A 23,747-nucleotide genomic window follows, 5' to 3' on the forward strand; every position below is an offset into this window, starting at 1 on the left:
CCAATTGCTATTTTTTTTAATTACCTCAAACAGAAAGTGATAAAAATGAATAAAAAACCAAAGTATAACAACATTGGTGGAAAATCTACAGAAAAGCATCTGTAAAAGGTTTCCAAATATCTAAAAATATGCCCATGTAAAATGATCCTCTATATACCATTTATAGAAATGCTAATAAAGTTGTAAGATCCTCCATCCATTGGATTACTGGAGGCATTTATCTTTCCTGTGTTGTAATTTACATCTTTTACCAACAATGACATGGAGTATTCATTTTAATTTAACCTGAGTTAGTCTCTAAGCAAATATTTAAAACTAACATAAGCAATCTTGCACCAATTAATGGTGTCTTGGTTGCAACAATCGTAGTGCCACTGAAATTTCATCAATAAGTAGCCAAGCTTTGGTTCCATGGCACTGTGGATCCTAACTCTGCACCCATTTTGGCCAATAACACTGCTTTCCCTGTCCATGTCCATGTAAATCTCCTGTCTCAGAATGTGTTCTAGTTCTACACATGTAGAAAAAAAGGTCTTTTCACATGCCTGCTCTGGCACATGGATGAAGTTGTGTAACTTGAAAACTTAAGAATGAAGAGGGGGTTATTTTGGCGGGCAGGGGGGGGGGGATTTTTCAGTTGCTCATCCCTTCCTTCTCCATGATTCCTCCTGGGCCACCATTTTGTTCACTTATTTTGGAGAAACAGACAGTTGAGATGGCTAAAACTACTTCCTGATCCTGGGCACTGTATCCATTGAGAACCAGGCCTGTGTCTGTCTCCATACCTTCCTCAGTTCTGTTTCGTGGTCGTTTTAAGATGTGTCAGCATAGCGATTACAAAGAATAAACAGACAGAATGGTTAGACAAAGTTGTCAAATTAAAAAGGTGTGTTCTAAACAAATTCCTTTGATTCCTTTGTAGACATCTCTGTTAATCCATTTGTTTTAAGCATCTGGAAAGCTCAATGTTTCTGTATTTTAATTCATTGACTGTATCAGTATGCATAAACATGGTATTAGGTTTGAAATCCCTGTTGCTGTATACATGCCTAACTGTAGTTTGTAGGTTACTGAAACACATGCTTTGTCATTTGTATTTGCTTGAACCAACTGAACTCTTGGACAGGATGCTAACAGTCTGCTCCCATTTTGCTGTCGTAGTTGCTCCAGCCTGCAGGAGATCTGCTGTGGCATCTTAACCCTACAAGGTTGTCAGGTTTGTATTGGAAAATACTTGGAGACCTTGGGGGTGGATCCAGGAGAGAGAGGGACTTGGGAAGGGGAGGGGCCTCAGCATAATACAATGCCATAGAGTCCATCCTTCAAAGCAGCCATTTTCTCCAGGTGACTGATCTTAGCCATCAAGTAATACACCATTTTTCAGTTTGCAAAAATATATTATAAGGATTGTATACAACACATAATAAACAATACAATTTATTTCATGAAAGAGCCTGATGTTCTGAAATGAAATGAAAAGCTTAATGCTGTGATTAGAGCTGAAATGAAAAGCTTAATGCTGTGATTAGAGAATGTAGAATGGGGTTCCTAAATAACTGAGCTGTTAGACTGAAGAAAGAATTGAAACGTCATCAAAATCTAGAGAGACGTCTTTTTAAAAAAGTGGCTGCATTGAATCTACACTCCTCAGGAGCACCCACATTGTGAATTTCAATTGGACTATTTCCAAGTTTGGACATATATATTCATTTGGGGACAGGTTTTTTTTGGCCCCTTGGGGTTTCTGTTACTTTAAAAGGCACTAGCACTGCCGGCCTCTATCATTATTGTATTGTTTATTATGTGTTGTACACAATCCTTATAATATATTTTTGCAAACTGAAAGATGGTGTATTACTTGGTGGCTTTGATCAGTCTACTGATTACACCAAGTGCCCTTCAAGCAGCACATTTTCCCCAGGGGAGCTGATTGCTGCCAGCTGGTGTTTGAATTTTTGATGTACAGGGAAAGCATGGTTTTCTCTATATGCAAGGTCACTGTTTGGTGTAAAAAGGGAAATGTACCTGTTTTCCCACTTTGGTACATGTGACTGGAAAGTAGGGTTTCTGAAAAAATGTGCATTGCTCTAGTCATACAATATGGTGACCATACGTATTGAAAGGATGGTATGTAGCATGCTGTCCTGGTACAGAAAGTAGGAGCACCAAAACTGTAACTATTGGAAAGGCCTCTAGCAGCATCATATTAAAGGGCAACACCACTAGTATTTGTTGACAGATTCAGCTGAGAACAGAATTTTCATCTTCTGGTTGACTGTGATTCTAGTTTTTGACCTAATTAAGTTTTTTCAGCCACGTATTGTAGTAATTTTTTTATTCATTACATGAGTGATCCTTGTGAGTATATGAAAAAACAAGATGGCAGTGTGAGTCTCCAGGTTAGGAAGAGAATACCCAGCACACTATTGCAATTAAATAAATGTGAAATGATAGTTAACAGGCACAACTTTGAGTTAGTGCAGTATGCTGTGTTATAGGAGGTGAAACCTGGGATTTATATTATGCTTTGTTCAGAGAGGAATGGTTATAGATACCAATCAAGGGCGACCTGAGGACATGTAACTAGATTTCTGTTGTATATACTTTAAATCCTAAAGCACCCTAAGACAGTATTCCCCCTTCACTTTAAAAAAAAAAAATCAGTTTAGCACATTTCAATAAAACGTCCTTGTTCTATACCAGGTTACTGTTAAGACGGCTATACTTAGGCAAGTGAGAGTCCTGCAATGTTTCAGTTTAATTTTCTTGGCATTTGTGAGGAAGTTTCTAGACTGAAATGATATTGTATGAAGCCAGAACCAGCAGTCTGGCTAAATAGAACGTTTTCCTTCTCACTTTTGACTGTCTGGATCAATCCTTTCAATGAATTCACTGAGTACCAGCTACTTTTTTTTAAAAAATTGATTTGACATTTCTGGATATACACAAACATGTTTCACTGATGACCAAAATGATCCTGGTTTATGGCAATCACAAGTCAGGTAAAATCTGAGACTTGTGTTTTCGTTCAGTCCATTGGGATATGTTGCTACTATTCTGGAGTCATTTCCATTACTTCATTGGGACTGTTTTAGAGGTGTATGTTTGAAGATTTTAATCTGTATCAATGATCTTGAAGCTACTTCATCCAGAGTCATGGAGCACTTCTGTATTCATCAGTGTATGCCTCTAAATAATAATAATAATAAAAAAGGTTTTGAGATATAAAGTTTCATCTCAGTTTCCCTCAAAGATATCTGCATATAATTAATGAACTATAAACAAAAAAAAATCCATAAATGAGCGTTCTGTTCCTGAGTGTTCTTTGCAAGAGCAGTGTTTCGCTGTCTAGTTATTAAAAAGTAAGGACTGTTGAAAGCCATCTGTAACATTGTTTGTCCCCATAAACGGCACTGGCAGACATATGTTCAGCATCATTTTGGGCGCAGTTTCAGTGGCAAAAAACCAAGGTAAACACATTCTTTCTGATGTAATTGTTGATGTTAGTTGAGTAGAGCAATTCAGTCATCGTTGTGTGAAGCGTTTGGGTTGGACCTGTTCTTCAGCAGATCTGGGACAACTTAAGAAGTTCACCTGGCATACTGGCTACAATACCCTGTTTTCAAAGTGCTATCCAACCTCTCAACGTTCTGGCTAAAAGCAAGCTATAGATTCAAAATGTTCTAATTTGTCTGGGGATTTGGGCAGATCATAATAAGGGCAAATCACAAATGTTACACACAGGAAAGAACCACACGCAGATGGCGGATATCTGGTGCAGCAATCACACTTTGAATTCCTAAGTATATCCCTTTTCTTTCTTCTGAATTGTGACATTTTTAAAAACAGAAAAAAAACCTGACAAAGTTTGGCAATGAAAACCTGGTAGAGTGAGTAGAAGTTGTGAGTAGAAGATGCCAAGCATTTTCTGTGTGGTTTTAAAGTGAGATGGTGTCCCTTGACCTCTGCTCTCTATCTGCTTTAAGGGGACAATAATAGTGGCTAACTTGAGAACATTGTTGTAAGGATTACGAAGATCTTGTATATTTAGCATAGATCATCCTAAACTACAATATAATAGCATCTCTGTCACATCTAGAAAACTTTCTCAAGTTCCTTTTTTGAAGTCAAGAGAACACTTCCAGTTCTACCAGCTATAAGAATTTATTAGAGAAACAAAGAAAGGGGGGAATAACATTGATTTGGCTCCAAAGCTTTTTGTAAAAATGCTCAGCAATGAAAGGGAAAAATCAGTCAACTCAATTAAAATCTACAGCCTCAGAGCAAGTCCAACAACAAAGATTATGACTTGGAAGGCTTTCAGGAAGAAGCGAATATAAACTCTTACCATACAGTGGCTTGATATGAGCATAATATTATGGATCTGACATAACATCTTGGAATGGATATTCTGATTTTTGAACTAGGGGATCTTCATTTTTATTAAAACTATAAGAAGAGATTATCGGACTATTCTCTAACAGGCACAATATTACAAGACTTAATTTTGGGGAAAAAAACCCTTTTTTTCAGGGATTCTTCAAACCTAAAGTAGGATTATTTGGTTTTTTATTTTTCAAATTGAATGGGCAGCTTGTTTTGTTTTGGTGTGATTTTCTGCAAAGCTCACAATCATAATGAAATTTAACAATCCTTTGCTAAAAAAGAGGGGTTTCAATGACTCTAACAACTTGCAAAACTTTTGAAAATTTAAATATATGTTAATATAAGGCTAAAAGGTTAATTAGAATTTGACTATTGTAGCTAGAATTACATACATACATACATATATATAAGGAAAACGTGTACATACCTTTAATTTTTTTGCTTTTTCTTGAATGGTTGGTGAAGAGGTGCTCTTTGTTTATTCTAACAATGCATGGAGATGTCTGCCAATAAATTAATCCACTAAAAGTTTTTTTCTTTGCTTTTCAGGGAAGTTAATGAGTATAATTTAATGGGAGTGAGATGAATTTTCCCTATAGATCAAGGTTCCCCTTTCTGTTTGGTGTGAGGTTGTGGGAGCAACTGGGAATGGCTAGCACCTTCTGAGATGAGGGCTGCTGTAAAAACAGCATTCTATGGGTTTGTGTTTTTTTTCTTCTCCTCCCTTGCTTACCTTTTCTCTTTTCTTTTTAAAAACCCATCCTTTTTGTCTATTAAAGAGAGCTAACTGTTCAATTAGATGCCTAAAGTTATCAACATTTGCTAATAAGACATGAGTATCATAACTGTACCCATCTAACTCAGAAGCCTTTCATGGTTAATGAGAAATTTGTTTTATTTTTGTTTAGCCTTGAGATTCCTTTGTAAATTAGATAGAGATGCAGCTGCTGTTGCTACATATTGAAACCTCTTGGTTAATAAGCTAGTACTGAAGACCAGAATTTGAACCTTTCTTTCTCTTCTTTTTTTTCTTCCTTCTGTTGCTTTATGTAGATTAAAGATACATAGATTTGGTTTTATATGATCACAGATATGATAGATAAGAATCTGGAATTTGCCACTAAGTAGTTGGTAAAACAGGAGGATTTTACAGTAATATTAAAAGATCATAAATATTTGTAGACTTTAAAGGTAATATCTATGTATTCATTTTGAGTACTTGCAGGTATAATTAATTATACTTTTTCTTTTGTTCTTCATGATGTAGTAATAACTGTAATCTATTATTTTATTTCCTGTATCCTATCCCTGATCCTTTCCACAATTCCATAATTTTTCTTGTTAAATTTAATAAAACTTGTTATATCAAAAATTTATTAGAGGAACAACTTGTTATATCAAGAATTTATTAGAGGAGCAACTCATTTATGCAGTTTCCTTTACATGAAGTAAATATGAATTGAATATCCCAGGATACATATAAGCCAATTGTTCAGTTTTTCCTGATATTAAAATGCATGCAACAAGACTACTCCATAAAGATACAACCAGATTCCATGTATATAGTGGTGAGTATCCAGTCAGCCATAGAGGAGTGGGACTTCCCTGCTCCCCTTTCTGCTGTAAACCACTGAATGCCACTTGAAATTGTATTCCTCAAGGGTGGGTGGGTCAGAAGACCTTCAGGAAAAGCACAGGAGGCAAACTGGGGACTGACAATGTGTATGCAGAGGGATTGGTAGAAATGTCTGCTCTCTCTTTTGCAAACAGAAATGCTGTTCTATCTAGGGTTGTTAACAGAAATGATCTTAGATCCTCTTTGCCTGATTTCTCCCTGAAATCTAACAATCTGTTTCTTTTACTTAAAAAAAAAAATCTAGAGTAAGCTTCAAATCAATTCCATTTTGATCAATCAGTGATTCAAAGAGAGGAGGCTGGAAGGGAGATTCTGCAGAATTTCAGAATTTTACTCTGTAGATACATGGAGGCAGACAATGAACTCGTTTGTTGCGAAGGAACCGCTGGGCTAAGCTGACCCAATGGGCGCTTTCATACGGTGACTGTTTGCAAGTGGATTTTGCTATTCTTACACAATAAAAATCCAGTTGAAAAACATGTTATTTAGTGTGTGTGAATGCACCCAGTGTCTTCCCAAACTTTCCTATCCATCTGCTAAAGCACCATCCTGTGGTGTGTAACATGAAACAATTCCCAAGTCTGGTTACAATAAGGATGCATTGATTTCGCCACAAAGAAAATAAACGAGAAATGAATAAAGAGAAATCCCTCATTTAAAGGGGGAAAAAAGAGAGAGAATAAGAAAAATCAAAGACTATATTTAAAATAGGGAATTTCAGAAAAAGAAATTTGCCTCTACATAACAAAGCTAGTTTTATCAGCAGAACTGCATGGCTGAATACATATAATTGTTTCAGTGTGGAAGTACCAGTTTCTATGATTATTTCTCTCCATTCAGTTTAAAGTACAGACTTCCCCCCTTGATAATACCAACAACATCCAATAGAAATATTGTTGTTTGAATGGATCTCTGCATATTAAGATGACAAAAACACAGCCACAGAGACCGACAAATCAGGAACACCAGCAGTGAAACACGCACAAACACAGTTCCCAGTGACAACATACAGGAACAAGGCAAAGGGTTTTCTGGCACATGCTGGCTGACAAGCAGAGAAGGCCAGAAATAGTGGGCAGGACAGAGGAACAGTGAGCAGGACAGAGGAATAGTGGGCAGGACAGAGGTATTTCAGGGCCTCCAACCCGCTGCCATGGAACTGGTCTTCAAGGGAGCCCCACCTCTGAAGAGCACCGGAGTGCCCGACGTGCCCAGCATGATGATGTCACCTGGAAGTGATGTCATCAAGCCAGGCACGTCGCATGGGGGACACTCTATCATTTGGGGAAAAATCTCTACGATAACCATAAGATCCCAGGAAAGAGGAGCAGAGTCCCCTGTCAGCAGCTAGGTAAGAACCTATCTCCATCCCAGCAATAGGCAGCTTCTCTTCCCAATAAACAAACTGCAGGGACAGAGGCCTAGACTAAGGTTTTGCCTTGTCACAAACAGAATGCCTTGTGTTGTGCTGTTTTCTTCATTTTAAGTACGGTCAGGCTGCTCTTGAGACTAGGCCAAAACCATCTCCTCTCTGTTTGTCAGAAAATCTATTGATGACTGTCAAATGTGGAATTTCCTTGGCATCTGACATTCTCAGCAGCAACCTAGAAGTCCTTCCTAATTTCTAATATGCCAGCTGTATAAATGTTAAGGTTGCTTGAAGGATCTTATTGTCTTAACTGTTTACCTTATTGGGTGAAAAAAGTAGTTGCCAGCCAATCAAAAGGGCAGTAATTCACGTAGGGATGCCATATATTTTGCAGTGACTATGTTCAATAGCTAAACTTAACATGTTTAACTGTGTTGATCAGACATGCGCTAATCACTGGCTCTGTTCAGTTCAGCTCTGAAGGACTGTTCAGTTTAGCCCTGCCCACCAAATGGGTTTGCACTGTGGTTTTGCAAAACTGTACATGTTCAAAAACACTGCCAAATAAAGAGTCCTACTGCAACAACTGTTCTAGGTGTTCTTTTCCTTTTCATTGTCTTCTCCCTTTGAATTCTACTTACTGCATTGTTTATAGGACACCCTGAGTTAAGAAGCTAGTTGTTTACACTGTCTTCTAAATGAGAGCTTTTTTGTTTAAAATACAGCATTTATTTATCTTATTTATGACTGATCTAATGGTTAATTTAAAGAATTACCTACCAAGGAGAGCAACGTGCAATCGAGGGGCATGGCCTAAGTGAGCACATGAATGTGTAAGAAGACAATAGCAATGTGATGTTGACTATAAATAGTTTGAAGCAATATGCTGAACAGCAACAAACAGGTTGATAAACGGTCCATCAAAAAATCAGTTGCACAGAAGTGGTGAGTGTCCAAGCAGCCCTCAGTTCAGTCCACCTGGATGTATAAACCTTGCTCTTGGGTTAGTCACAAGACAAAGAAAGAAGACTGAAGGACTGGTTGCATTTTGAAACGACGTGCACTTTAAGGAGTGCAGCCAGCATAGCGGATCTTCCTGCTGATTCATCATAGAAATGGTAAAAGACAAAGTACTTTTTTTGTAGCAGGCACCTTTGCATATTAGGCCACATCCTCTGAATGTAGCCAGTCCTCCAAGAGCTTACACGGCTCTTAGTACAGGGCCTACTGTAAGCTCCAGGAGGATTGGCTACATCAGGGGTGTGTGGCCTAATATGCAAAGGAGTTCCTGCTACAAAACTAGCCCTGACTGTACCTACAAATATGGTTTAGAACTCTGCCTGGATAGATATCTGGCATGAAGAGGTCATGATTCAGAGGCAGAGTATCTGTTTGGCATGCAAAAGTCCAGGGGTCAACCCCCAACATCACCATTGAAAGGATATGGCAGCAGGTAATGTCTGCCTGAGACCCTGGAAAGCTGCTGTCAGTCTGAGTAGACAATACTGACTTTGATGGCCCAAGGGTCTGATTCAGTATAAGGCAGCTTCATGTGTTTCAGAAGTAAATATCTGGTACTGTAGAAATGAAACTTAACAGGGAAGATCTCTTGGAGTACAACCTTTGAGAATTTCATTCCAGTTTCATGGAGAAGTTACACCTGGACTTTTTTGTTTTCTGTAAAACTAATGGAAAGTACTATCAGAGCACTTACCTAAGTTTAAGTGCTTAAAATCTGAAATTTGAAAAAAATCTGACTTGTTTTCAGTGAGTTCATAGAAATACTGATAGGCAGAAGGATATGTAGACACTGTTCAGAGGGCTTATCCCCTAGTAAATACATTTAGGATTGCAGTCTAAAACATCCATCCAAGTACATTCATGGAATCTGCTAGCGTATCAAACCTGAACTTTGGATACACACTCCCATAAAGTTTGGCTGAGCATGCTCACTGGTATTGTTTACACATACTAAGCAAATAATGTTATAGTTGTTCTATCCAATATCCCGAAGTTATTGTCAGGCAAGATTCAAATTGCCTTAGAGGTAAGCACAGTTTTAATAAACAAGAACAGAAAGGAACAATAATCATTCTTGTTTTCAAGATTTTTTAATACTGAACAGCAGGTTCAGTCATAGAAAACATCTCATGTTCTTCCTGCAAGAATAGAATGAAAATAAATAATACCGACCTTTGCTATGCTGAGGGGGAAAAAACCAACCACCATTACATTTATGTGTTCTCTCCTGCTTACTTCCTTCAAATACTTCTATGAATTAAGAAGACTTAAAGACATTTGCACATCTGGAAAGAGATTATCCAAATGTGCAGCATAAATTTGTGAACCGCATGATAGCCATAGGTCTTCCTGGAGAGCAGTCACGCTGAGCTAAAACTTGTGATGATATCAGAACATCCCCCTTTTCTTCAAGTACCTCAGCCATTCATATGATCCTCTAAAAATGCAAAATAAATGAATTTACCTGATATGTGAATAAATTTAAAATCCAGGTAGCTTTGAGAATATGACACAGAGCCACATTATATATATATCATTCAATGTCATACATTTCAACTTTTTAGAATAGAAGTTCTTTCACCACATACCTACATTGTGGATTTAAATTGTTTTAACAACCATTCACTCCCCCCTGGGAATCTTGAATACCATAGTTCAACTTGAGGGAGGGAGGTGGGTAAAGATTTGTAATACACAATGCTCAGCACCTTCACCAGACTACAATTCCCAGTAGTCTTTGGGGGAGCTGTGTTAGTGAGACAGTTATAAAACTGTTTGAAATAGGGAAACACAAACCTGGTTCTTCCATGAGGGGTTCTTTAATTTTCAAGGAAACCTACTTCATCCTTCAACTGGTGCTTTTCACAAAAGCAATTCTGTATTTTTACTCTCCCATGACATTTCCTTTATGCTTGATTTGGGTGTCTATTTTCTTAGACAACATTTTTATCAACTAAATTACTGAAATGTCAAAAAAAATCCCTTTAGTGTCTGAACTGAAAATTGTTTCTAAGAGGTGTTAATGAAGAATATTATCCTCTGTTGTTTTGTTTCCTTCCTCTGTCATAGTTGCATTTTAGCAACTTAAGCAGTCTCCACAGAGTCTTCTCTGCTTCCCCAACTTGCAACCATTCTGTTGTTGTTGTTTTTTGCCTTCAAGTTGTAGCTGACTTATGGCAACCTCACAGGGTTCTCAAGGCAGGAGACATTCAGAAATGGTTGCCATTGCCTGCCTCCCTGCCATGACCCTGGTATTTCTTAATGGCCTCCCATCCAAATACTGCCCAGAACTGACCCTACTTAGGTTCCAAGATATGACGAGATCAGGCTAGCCTGGGCTTATCAGGTCAGGAGTCAGGACCAGATTTCTTATAGGCAAATTTATTTCTTATTTCTGTTTCTTCACTATTACATTTAGAATGCAATCCTGTAGAGAATTACTTGAATATAAGGTTGTTGCTTTCAGCACAGAGTGAAGTAACCGTGCATCAGATCACACATTAGACTACAGTAAAAAAAAATTACAGACAAAAAAAACACAACAAAAAATTAAAACAAGAATCTTTTAAAATGTTATCCTTTATATAGAATGTTATTAAAAAGCCAGTGTTTCCTTCATTTACACATTTTATATCAATGCATCCCAGGCACATTGCTTCGGGTCTTAACATGTGAATTTGATGTCTGAGAAATGTATTTTCCCTGTTGAGCTTTACGATGTCATTATGTGTATGCCAGGTGGATAAGCACTTTTATGAAATGACTCCTGCAGTTGTGTTTCTGCAATTGTTTTCCTGCTGGATTTCAATTGCACATACCAATCTTTATTAATGGAAAGAGAGAGAGAAAGAGATGAGAAAAATTATATGAGAAGACTTGATGTAGAACGGTCTTTTGAATACTCCTTTTGGAGTTATCTAACAGGATTGTACCTAATGACCTTGTTCTCAGCCATGAACTCCTAAAACCGATGATTTTTTGAAACCCAACCTTCCCTGTTATTACGATGTAATCCTCTTTCACTTCATCACTCATGTCTCTATGAAGTTGGCCTTTTCCTTCTCTTCCTGTTGTGGAGACCTGGAGATCCATATTTAGCTCTCTCCCTCCTGCAGGAAGTGCATGGAGTTGAATGTGACTAATTCCCGCTGAAAGCCACAGGGGTTTAAGTGCCACAGCTGTCTAATGAGACAGCTCAGGTTGACAATTGATTTGGTCTCTCACCTGCTTCCTGATTGCTTGCTGTGCTGCATTATCTTCTTTGCAGAAGTAGTGAATTAGGTATCGATGGGGATTTCTTAGAACAGGGAATTTGAAAGGATTTCTTTGAGGTTCGTCATGCACTCATTGTTGATTAATCAGTGACGTTGCACATATTCACTCCTGTAACAAATGGAACATGGAAGTATTTAGAGGCTAGTCCTTGTTGGAGTCAGCATTATCAGTCTAGAATGGGATACCATCTCAAGTGGCAGATTTTCCATTACTATCAAACAACATTAAACTACCCATTCATTCATTCTGTTACAGTTCCTAACACTATTTGAATTTGGTGCTTTGGACACCAAAATGTATTGGTCAGTTTTGGGCATTGCTCTACATTTCATTGTAGTTAATGTGGAAAACAAAGAAGTCTAAACTTCTATCAATATATAAGAGTGGGGTTTTTTTTAAAGGTGACATTTGTTTCATGAAGGAAGAAAATAACCTTTTTGAAAAATCCCCCAAATATTTATTTATTTATATTATCTATAGTCTATTAACTTGCTTCTCTAGCAATAATATTGGGTTCAGTATAACCTCAAGGCTCTTAACTGAAATAGTTTGAGTTGTGAATGCCATTTGAGTTGTGAATTCCAACGTTGATCCTGATTTTGACCCATCACTAAATCTGGACTTTCCTGTTGTGAGGCTTCCCTACCCTGCTTCCCACTGTCCTGTCCTGCCATCAAGAAGGGCATTTGGCTCATCGGCCTTGGAATCTCTCTCTGGGCAACCCAGGTGGGGTCAAGTTGGGCCTGGGGGGTCAGCTCCTGACACATGTTAAAAGATTAGAACTACAGAAGATCAATCTTATATGGCACTTGAAGGCCAAATAGCCTCGAGTCAATTGGAAGGCAAATCCCAGTTAGGGTTGCCAGCATATGTTTCCAAAAACACTGGACTAAATGCCTCTGGCACAGAGTTACCTCCAAGCTGTCAATACTAATGATAAAACCCAAAACTTGTAAACATCATCTGTCACTCAGTCCTTTTAAGGAAAGATGCCAAGTATACTCTCTGAGATCTTCTGTATGCCAAGGAGATGCTCTAACACTAAGCCATGGCTCTCTTCCTACAGAATTCTATTAATGAGAATTTATGAAGCCTGAATTCTGCTTGGAACCATAGCAGCTGCTGTATCTGACAGATGGCTGTATTCAAATACATCTGTTCTAGACTTCTTTTTGTGAGGAAAGAGGAACCACCTGTATTGCTGCTCACTCCTTCTCCCAGCAGGAAGAGGAGGAAAGGAGCAGAAACAGAGAGAATATCAAAAAGAAAACAAGAAACCACCTTTGGCTGGAGACCCTAGTGTGTTCTCCTTGTTGGAAATAAACTACAGGGCAATATTAGTAATGCCTTCAGTGTTGTGTCAGGTGTTCTCCTCATGTTTCAGAACATCCTAGCCATGGGTCTTTTGACCAAATGAATTAGAGTTGCCACTTTTTATGAAAACATATGGGACTCACCATTGGCCCCTCTAGCTTGGTATTCCTCTGTCTGGCAGCAGTTCTCCAAAGTCTCACTGAGAGAAAGTTCTTTCTTGGCATACAACTGTCTATGCAAAACATTATGTGTTATTTGTGCCCACGCTAGGCAATCTTTGACCTGTTTTCTGTGTGTCAGTCAGGGCTAGAGAAATGTGGTTACTATAAACTGGTCATTTTTTTACAGTGACGGGCTGTGGCTCAGTGGGAGAACATCTTCTTTACATGCAGAAGGTCCCAGGTTCAATCCTTGACAACTCCAGAATCAAGTAGCAGGTGATGTGAAAGATCTCTACCTGAGAATCTGGCAAGCCATTGCAAGTTTGTGTAATCTTGATTCACCAATGGTCTGATTCAATATACTTTTGGGCCGTTAAGAGCCTCCCAGCAATCTGCAATGGACAGGCTTGCCAACTCTGATGTGGGAAATTCCTGGAGATCTGGGGAACTTGCTGAAGAATTTCACCTAGGATAAATGGTATACTATAGAGCTTGCCCTCTGAAACTGCCATTTTTTCCAGCAGAACTGATTACTGTCATCTGGGGATGTGTTGTAGTTTCAGGAAAACTCCAGACCCCACCTGGAGTTTGGTACATATAAATATAAGACAGTTTCATGTGCTTGACCTCAGTGCAAGACAATGTATAACTTTAAATAATACATTTAAATTAGTTGGCACATGCATATAAACAGTGACACTTTTTCCTTGGTCTTAGGAAGAAAAGGCACCCCTTTATTTATTAAAGGCATACACTTTTCCCATTGCAGTCGCTATCCTCCTAATGATAAAATCACATTAGAGTGAAAGTAATTCATGGGCACCACTGGGGCACTCAAACATTTTTAAAAGGATCTGTCATTGCAGTCATAATCGGGCCCTGCACAGGCCAAAGCTTTCTCCTGCTGAAACTGCAAATCCTGTTGACTTCAGTGGACTATGCCCAAAGCTTCTATTCAGGAAAAATTCCCAGTGAGTCCATAACATTTTTTATTGCTCATGCAAATGGAATATTTTTCCGATTACACTGTATATCACTTGGAGATTGCTTGTAAAGTATCTTTTTATGGTTGCTCTGCAAGTATTGTTTCTGTATGTACGAGGATGTGGCTGTTATAGCAATAACACATTGTGTTATATATATATAGCACTATAGAATATAAGATTATAGGAAATCGGTTACAGTTGGATTTGCTATGGATGTTGTTCATTTACATATAAGCTTTATTTTATAGAAAAATGGTATACAGTTGTCCAGCTTCAGGGTTTTTCAAACTGTGCTCTGAGGGACACTGAAGTTCCTTGGAATATTGTCAGAGTCTCTCAATGAAAAGATCAGGAATGGCCAATATTGTCTCGAAGGATGACTTCCCAAAGCTTAATAGGCTTCATCAGGAATATACCGGAAGGGATCTATTGGTGTGATATCAAGGGCACTGTCAGTTCACCTGGAAGGATTGTGAAGTCCAAAACACCAATCAGTGCCTCATGTGAAGAACCTAGAACATGTCACAGAGTGCTATGCTTTACCCTGGGGTTCCATGAAGATGTTCAAAGGTTGCTTTGCAGATCTGTTGTGGGTAAAGTTTACCATGAAGATAAAAAGGTAAAGGTAAGAGGTAAAGGTAGTCCCCTGTGCAAGCAGCAGTCATTTCTGACTCTGGGGTGATGTTGCATTACAACGTTTTCACAGCAGACTTTTTATGGGGTGATTTGCCATTGTCTTCCCCAGTCATCCACACTTTCCCCCCAGCATGCTGGGTACTCATTTTACCGACTTCGGAAGGATGGAAAGCTGAGTCAACCTTGAGCCGGCTATCTGAACCCAGCATCTGCCAGGATAGAACTCAAGTCGTGAGCAGAGCTTTGGACTGCAGTACTGCGGCTTTCCACTCTGCGCCACAGGGCTGTACCACAAAGGTAGGGAATCTAAAAACCACTGGCCTAATCACTACACAACTTTGTGACATGATTTCTACAGCATTTTCACTTAAACAATTCAGAATGTGCCTTTTACAGAATGCCATAGAATTCTGGGTTAAGACAATCAGAGTTTGGAGTATTCCCAGAGGAGGGCTGAGGTCATTCAGGATCTTCAGATCTTTTTGTTAAGTCCTGATTGGAACTCACAGCAGTATGTAAATAGACAAGTAGGAGAGGCAATGTACTTTGAATCAAGTACCTGGAAGGTAAGTTATTAGCAAAAGCAGGGCCAAAAGCTAAAATGAAGTGTGAACTAACTGAAATGTGTTAGGTCACTATTGTTTTCTCTTGGACACATGCTACTTTTTATTATATTATGAGGCTTATTTGGGGCCCTGATATGCTTTTAAATGTCTTTGCAAAAAATACATGTATTATAATGTACAATTAGGTCATATTTTATTTTAGCTCTTGGCCCTGCTTTTGCTTTCTAACTTACCTTTCAGGCACTTGATTCAATTTTGTTGTGTTAAGTTTCCCCCTCCTTTTTTCTACCTGGTTTGCACTTTGCATATGCACAAAGGCCTGTTTCATCTGCACAAGCTCAAATCTGTTCTGTTGCTTTGCAGAAAGCCTTGGGGTTTGCAGAACTAGATGTTATACCAAATCTGATACTCCACTATGCTATACTGGTTTTCATATTATTAGTCATGCTGCTATTGATATATGCTTGGTGACTTTCCCAAAGCCATTTGTATGATACAGTAGAGCTGGGGATGTTTCAAAACTCTTCTCATCTTATTTCTTCCTCAAATTTTCCAGTTCCACATTTCTGAAGTGGAACCAATTCATTGGATCCTGTGGAAGATTTCCACATGTGGAACAGTTCTTGTACAAGGGGAAGCACTGAAGTTATTCCTTGGTTTCTGTTTGCTCTCTTTGTATTGAGTGCTTCTGACTTATGGTGACACTATGAAATAATGACTTCCAAAAACATCCTATCATTAACAGCTTTGCTTAGGTCTGGCAAATGGAAGGTTGGGGCATCCTTTAGAGAGTTAATCCATCTCATGTTGGGTCTTTCTCTTTCCCTGCTGTCTTCAACTCTTCATAGCATTGTTGTCTTTTCTGGAGTGCAGTGTGGCACCTTTATGACCAACACAGTTTTATTCAAGGTATCTGTTCCTGGATTTAATTTTAGAAATTCTCCTAATTCAACTGGAATTCAAGAAGAGTAGAATAAAGGGGAGAGTGAAATTAAAACATGATCAAGAATGGAATGGGAGAATCCACCCATCTCTAATTAAGACCAAGGGTGCCCCAGCATCCTCTGGTTTGTCACATTCCATTTGTAAGCAGGGAACCAATTGTTCAGTACAGGGTTACGGGTTACTTGTGAGCAGCATAAGCCTGTTTGTAGGGTTATTTTCCACACATACCTACAGTCATGCTGTACACAGTGCGCATTAATTTCCTACTCACAACCACAACCTCACCACACCTTACCCCTGATACTGAAATGTAGAATGGACAAAAATAGATAGGCACATAGAAATAAGCACTGTGGCCTGTATTCAGCCATGCAAAATGGCATTTCTGATTGATGATGATTTCCCTTCCTACTGCAGACACCCACATTGACTCTTTGCTACTGCAAAAGGGTCCACTGGCACCCAGAAATAAAACATGTAGTGACCTAGTGGGCTGCAGCAGGAGGTGGAAGAGGGAAGGTTCTTTCCTGCAAAGTCGGTGGGCAGTTGGATACGTATTTGTATAATAATGTTTAAAAAGGCTTATTATTCGCTTGAGGGTTAGCATGGTGCAGTGGTTAAGAGCACTGGACTCTAATATGGAGAACCAAGTTTGATTCCCTCCTCCTCCACTTGAAGCCTGTGGGGTGACCTTGGACCAGTCACAATTCTCTTGAAACTCTCTCAGCTCCACCTACCTCACAAGGTACCTGTGGAGAGGAAGGGAAAGGCAATAGTAAGCTGCTTTGAGACTCCTTAGGACAGGGGTGTCAACCTCATTTGTCATGAGGGCCTGATCTGACATAAATGAGATCTTGTTGGGCCTGACCATATTGGGCCAGGCCATATAAGTACCTTTTTAAGATTAGGTAGCAGAGATATAAACTTTATAAAGGACACAGACAAACACAATTCAAGATTTTTTTTAAAAAAAGCTTAAAATAAAACATGCTTAAAACATTAGCACTTGTTGGTCTTAAAGGTGTTTTCTTTGAATTTCTCCCATGGGCTCTAGGGAACTGGGCAAAGAAGCTCTGACTCTTTCCTTCCTTCCCTGGGGGACAAGGAGGGGAGGAGCCTCAGCCAATAGAAAGAAGAGAGGCTTGACTCAGAAGCTCTGCTGTGCATTTGAGAGAGCCTGGCAAAGCAAGTGCACTGCAGCAGCAAAAGCAGCGGGTGGAGAGGAGGGAGGTGGAGGAAGCTGTGTGGAATGGGCCAGGGAGGGGGTGCAGATGGAGCTGCTGGCTGCAGAGTGTTGGAGTAAGAGAGAGGGAGGTAGAAGGAAACCCTCCTGCCTGCATGCGACATGCAGTTTCTTCTTGACTCCAAAGTTTTAGGGTTGGCTGCCTCGACTTGGCCACATTCAGAGCCTCCAATTTTTGCCCCTCCCCCAGAAAACTTCTGAGAAGAGGCAAACCCCACAGTAGATGGTAAAGGGTGCCCCCTGATTTTTTAAAAAGCCCCTTGACTTTTAAAATCCTGGCTATGGCCCTGCTTGAGGGTGGCAGCAAACAACGAAGGCAAGATGAACCTGTGCAAGGTTGTCAAATTAGGTGTGTTTGCCAGCTAAATATGTTTTCTGCAAAGCCCTCAGCAGACTAAATTAGGATTTACCAGCAGTCCCTTTTCCTCTCCCCACCCCCACCAAATCCCTAACTAGGTGATATATGTTTTTTGTTTGCTATTGATATCAGGGGGCAAGTCCATAGATACAATTTGGAAAGGAGACATGCTCATTGACTTCCAGTTCCTCATTGGAAAAGAAACTGTGAAATACAATGGGGAAGATAACTTGCAACAGTTGATCCAGGATTGCACCCAAGATATAAAAAATGTTAACATGGGAACTTATGGACAAACATGCAAAAGACAAAGAGAGGGAGATTAGAGAGCAGAAAAAGCAAGGCCTGCCCAAATGTTTCTCCAGAGAAGAAAAGCTATAATTCTTTTTAGTCTTTCAGTCACTATTATTTATTGGATGTTGGGAAACAGAACAAAAGCAAAAGAGTAGCAGACTCTTTGCTTAGATTTAAAACCCAAATTGTATCCAAATAGAAACTCCTAGCAAAGGGGGACATTTGCAAACAACACTGACCTTCCAGGAGGAGGTCAGCACTCGTGGGGATGGTCTGATTGCCGGTTTCTGGGTATGTGTGAGTATAGGTGAAGACATTTCGTGAAGAGAGACAAATCGAGCAATGTGGATTTTAATTCAAATCATATCCAAAGCATTTTAGTTTTCAGAAACAGTTAGAGTGATAGAGGTTACTTTTTTCTGGGTGACTACTATTATTATTGTCAGACTGTCTGCTCCGGGTAAGGGCTGAAGGTTACATATGGGACGGAGGAATATAAAGTTGTTTGGGAGGGGGGAGTGCATAGGACCAGAGCCTTGGAATGCTCTAGTTGGCTACAGTTCTGTGGCTGCCTTGTCTACAGCTGTGCAAAAGACCCCTTAGGACATTTTGTATAGTCCTTGACAGCGATGGCAATGCTATAAACTGCAGGTGGCTCCTGGGCCAGTCCAACTTGTCTTCCTGAACAGAGTGCATATTTATCACTGTTACGTGCGCACTGCCAAGGAAAACAGGCAATGATAAGGATACTGTAACATAAGTTGCCGTAGACGCCACATTTCAAGCGGCTCTTAAAAGCAAAGCAGGAGAGGATGAGAAATCCAAAGTTTGAGAGCTGTGCAACCATGTGGCAAGAACATTGAAGCCAAATCAGAAAACAGATGAACATAGGGTCTTGGTAAAGGGGGGGGGGGAGTGTCAATTTGCTTGATTCCAGGATAGCTGTTTCCCAGCTCGTATGCTTTTCAGGTAATAATGCAATAACTGTTCTGGGGTGTTTTTATTGTTTTTTTGTTTTGTTTTGCCATAGATACACTGAGCCATTCTGGTAGCAGTAGGGGTTATAACAGAGGACTGCAAACTGCCACACAGATATTCAAGGCTTTTTTGGATAGAAAATGCCCAGCAGGAATTCATTTGCATATTAGGCCACACCCCTGATTCCAAGCCAGCTGGAACTGTGTTTCTGAATGTTCCTGCTCAAAAAAAAGCCCTGCAGATATTGATAAAGAATATAGTAGACTTTTTAAAAAAATATCAAAGCTAATCATGGTTTGTTTGTTTGTCTATTTGTTGTTGGAGGTTCTCACCAATAATGAATACCAGCACCTTTGGGGTGGGGGGCTTCCCCAAGCCCAAGACCTGAAGGGGGAACTGGTAGAAATGGCTGCAACCTTACATCAGAGCACCAGTACTTCTTCTTTTTAAAGCACTGCAGCTAATAGATGTTATCACCTCCATGTGAAAACATTTGCTGAAATTTCCCTGAAATTCATGAATGATGAAGGACTGAAAAACTTCACTGGATACTGTTGGTGCCCTCCTCCACTCACCTGCCCTGTCCATTATCTCTCTGGTCTTTTTGTTTCCATTCACTTTATTTATTTTATTATATTTATGATCACCTAATCCCTAAATGTGTAGGACTCTAAGCAATGCACAAGCTTAAAAAGATAATCCCCTGTGCAAGCAGCAGTCATGTCCAACTCTGGGGTGATGTTGCATCACGACATTTTCATGGCAGACTTTTTACGGGGTGGTTTGCCATTGCCTTCCCCAGTCATCTACACTTTACCCCCAGCACAGGTACTCAGTTTACCAACCTCAGAAGGATGGAAGGCTGAGTCAACCATGAGCCAGCTACCTGAACCCATCTTCCACTGGGATTGGACTCAGGTCATGAGCAGAGCTTGGACTGCAGTACTGCAGCTTTACCACTCTGCAACATGGAGCTCCTTATAATGTACAACCTTATAAAAACATTAAAACCATAAAATCAATATGAACCATATTAACACATTAATATAAAAATCAAGTGGAAAAATTTGCATTTCCCACCCATGTCCGGCCTGCGGGCCCCTTATGGATGTTTTCAGAGGAGCATGACACTCTCCCAGGGATGTACCTGAGGAGGCGGTCAAACAGATACATTGGTCCCAGACAACTCCCAGACTGCCCTCAACTTGCCTTTTTGGAATGGCCAAGTTTCTTTTCTAAAGTCCCCCCCACCCATGTGTGTTCTGTGTACAGATTCAATTCTAAAGTAACTTGGAGGGAACTTTTAATTGAATTTGGGTGGGAAAATGCGGGGGCTCTAGCTTTTATTTAGAGTGAGACCGCTGATTTATTTTAAGTTTCATGTGGTATTATAGAGAGTTTAGAGTGTTGTAATAATAATAATAATAAGTTTTTATTTATATCCCGCCCTCCCCGCCGAGGCAGGCTCAGGGCGGCTTACAAAACATATGGTATCATGATATAACAATACAAGTAAAATCAATCAGCAATATAAATACAAATATAAATTAATTTTAAAAAGCTAAAAACAATACAGCGGTGCTACAGTCTCTATTTATCCAGGCAGCGTAATATTCAGTCTGGTTACGTCTTGAAGGCTTCTTGGAAGAGGGCAGTTTTGCAGGTCCTGCGGAACTGGTTGAGGTCCCGCAGGGCCCACACCTCCTCCGGCAGCTGATTCCACCATTGGGGCGCTTTTATAGAGAAGGCCAGCTCCCTAGTTGTTTTAAGTTTGGCCTCCTTAGGCCCAGGGATTTCGAAAAGATTTTGTGAACTGGAACGCAGTGGTCTCTGGGGAACATATGGAGAGAGGCGGTCCCTAAGGTAGGCAGGTCCTCGGCCATATAGGGCTTTATAGGTGATAACCAGCACCTTGTAACGAACCCGGTACACAATTGGCAGCCAGTGCAGTTCCCGCAGCCTAGGCCGCATGTGTTCTCACTGGGGTAGTCCCACTAGCAGCCTGGCTGCTGCGTTCTGCACTAGCTGTAGTTTCCACGTTCGGTACAGGGGCAGCCCTATGTAGAGGGCATTACAGTAGTCCAATCTCGAGGTGACCGTTGCATGGATCACTGTTAACAGGTCGCCTCGCTCCAAGAAGGGGGCCAACTGCCTCGCCCGTCTAAGATGAAAAAAGCCGGATTTGGCAGTGGCCGCTATCTGGGCCTCCATTGTCAAGGAGGACTCCAGTAGCACTCCCAAGCTCCTGACTTCACGCACTGGTACCAGTGGCATCCCGTCAAAAGCTGGAAGGGGAATCCCTCCTTCCGGGGCACTGCAGCCTAGGCAGAGGACCTCTGTCTTCGCTGGATTCAATTTCAACCCGCTCAGCTTGATCCAGTCAGCAACGGCTTGCAATGCCCGGTCCACATCTATAGGGGCATCAGCGGCCCGGCCTCCCATCAATAGGTAGAGCTTGTACAGGATCAAGCATTCAATTTCATCTTTGAGTCTTCAGTAATAGAAAATGACTGCAAAATCCTGCTCTCCAGCACTTGCTGCTCCAGCACTTGGGAGCCAGTTTGATGCAGTGGTTAAGTGTTCAGATTCTTATCTGGGAGAACCAAGTTTGATTCCCCACTCCTCCACTTGTATCTGCTGGAATGGCCTTGGGTCAGCCATAGCTCTGGCAGAGGTTGTCCTTGAAAGGGCAGCTGCTGTGAGAGTCCTCTCAGCCCCACCTACCTCACAGGGTGTCTGTTGTGGGGCAGGAAGATAAAGGGGATTGTGAGCTGCTCTGAGACTCTGAGATTCGGAGTGGAGGGGGGATGAACCTTAATATCTAAAGTATGGTAGCATCATTTCTGGCAATAGTTAAAGGAAAGGATCTGGTTCTAAAAAGTACTGTTGCAATTGTTATTTCTGATTTCCTTGGAAGAAGGCCAGCACTACAATCCTCTGTATATTGATACCTTTTTAAAGCCATTGATTTCAATGTGCTGAGATTGGAAAAACAAGTCACACGTGTCATTTTTAGTCTGAAGAGTTCCCTTAACTCTGTTCACAAGTTGCAGTGGATACATGTACAATCCATGTCCAGTGTACATTTGATTTTTCTTATATGTGCATTGAGTATTACGTTACAGTCTATGCAAGGCCAGCTGAACGTGTGATTGAAACTCTAGGTAGTGGTCCCTGGCTTTGTTTGTAGAGCAAATGCACATTGGCTTTTTCTTCCAAACCAGATGTACATGTATACATGCAGGATGTGCATGCATTAATTGTAATATATGAATCATATTGTGAGATATGGGGATATTTCTGGTTTCAGTAGGGTGGAGGTAAAGAGATGTTGACACATGATGTACAGCAAAAGATCACTCCTGGTCATATTCAAGATTAAATCACAACACAACTACAAAAAAGTAGCACATTTTAAAAATATATGTTGTTAATGTTTATTTATTTATTGTATATCTATTTGCATATTTATGCAGCAATCCTATGCAGAGTTGCAGCTTTCTAAGCCCTCAGAATCAATAGGTTGGTACACATGAATATATGAAACTGCCTTATAGTGAGTCAGACTCTTGGTCCATCAACATCAGCATTGTCCACTTAGACTGGCAGCAGCTCTCTGGGGTCTCAGGTGGAGGTTGGTCACATAACCTACAACTTGGCCTTTCAACTGCAGATGCTGAGAACTGAACCTGGGGACCTTCTGCTTGCAAACCAGAAATTCTTCCACTGAGCCACGGCCCTTCCCTTGTAACTTTGTTGAGGATTGCATGGTTGGTATACTGGGTAACCTGCGCTGAGAGTTAAAGCTCTCCAAAGCAGCAAAGGGAAGGGAAAGTAAGAAATCTGGACAAGGAAAAAACAATTTCATAGTTCTGAACTTCACTTTGGAATGCATATCAGTGATGATCTGATTACAAACCCTGAGAACAGCAACGGAATGGCACTTTGTGTTTGTGTGTGTGCTCGCATGTGTGAGTCATCCTTCTATTTTAATGGATCTTCTGGAACATGCCCAAGAGATCCATGAAATGTTGCTTTTCTATCGTGCTTTTCTTGTAAATATTTGAAAACTAAATTTGGCTTTTAATAATAATAATAATAACAATAATTATATAAAAAATCAACTAGAAGTTCATAACTTCTAATGGACTCCATGGCAGTAAAATGTCAAAGTATGACCTTGTGGTCTCCTTTACATGCTCCCCCCACCAAAAATCCTTGCCATGAGTTAGAAAGCGTATTGTTATTGGCCTTGTTATTCCCTCCCCCCCATCTTTAAAGTGCAGGACTTGGCAGGTGTGTAACGTGACTCCTGATAGCAGGATGGGAGATTACATTCTCTTATAAAACCATTTCTAAGGAACTTGGCTTTGAAACTGTTATTGCACGTCTGCAGGTGTTTAGTAATTGGATTAATGCAGAGCAGAAGGAATGTCTGCTGCCTAAATGCTGAGGAAAGCTGCGTTCCTTTTGGAGAGCAACCTGGAATGCGCGATGACAGCTCTGTTTGCACACAGAAAGCCCAATCTAGGCCTGAAAGTTTAAAATTAACTGCTGTGAGCAATCACCTTCCAGAGGA

Source organism: Heteronotia binoei, chromosome 1, assembly GCF_032191835.1.
Source record: "Heteronotia binoei isolate CCM8104 ecotype False Entrance Well chromosome 1, APGP_CSIRO_Hbin_v1, whole genome shotgun sequence".
Lineage (NCBI taxonomy): Eukaryota > Metazoa > Chordata > Lepidosauria > Squamata > Gekkonidae > Heteronotia > Heteronotia binoei.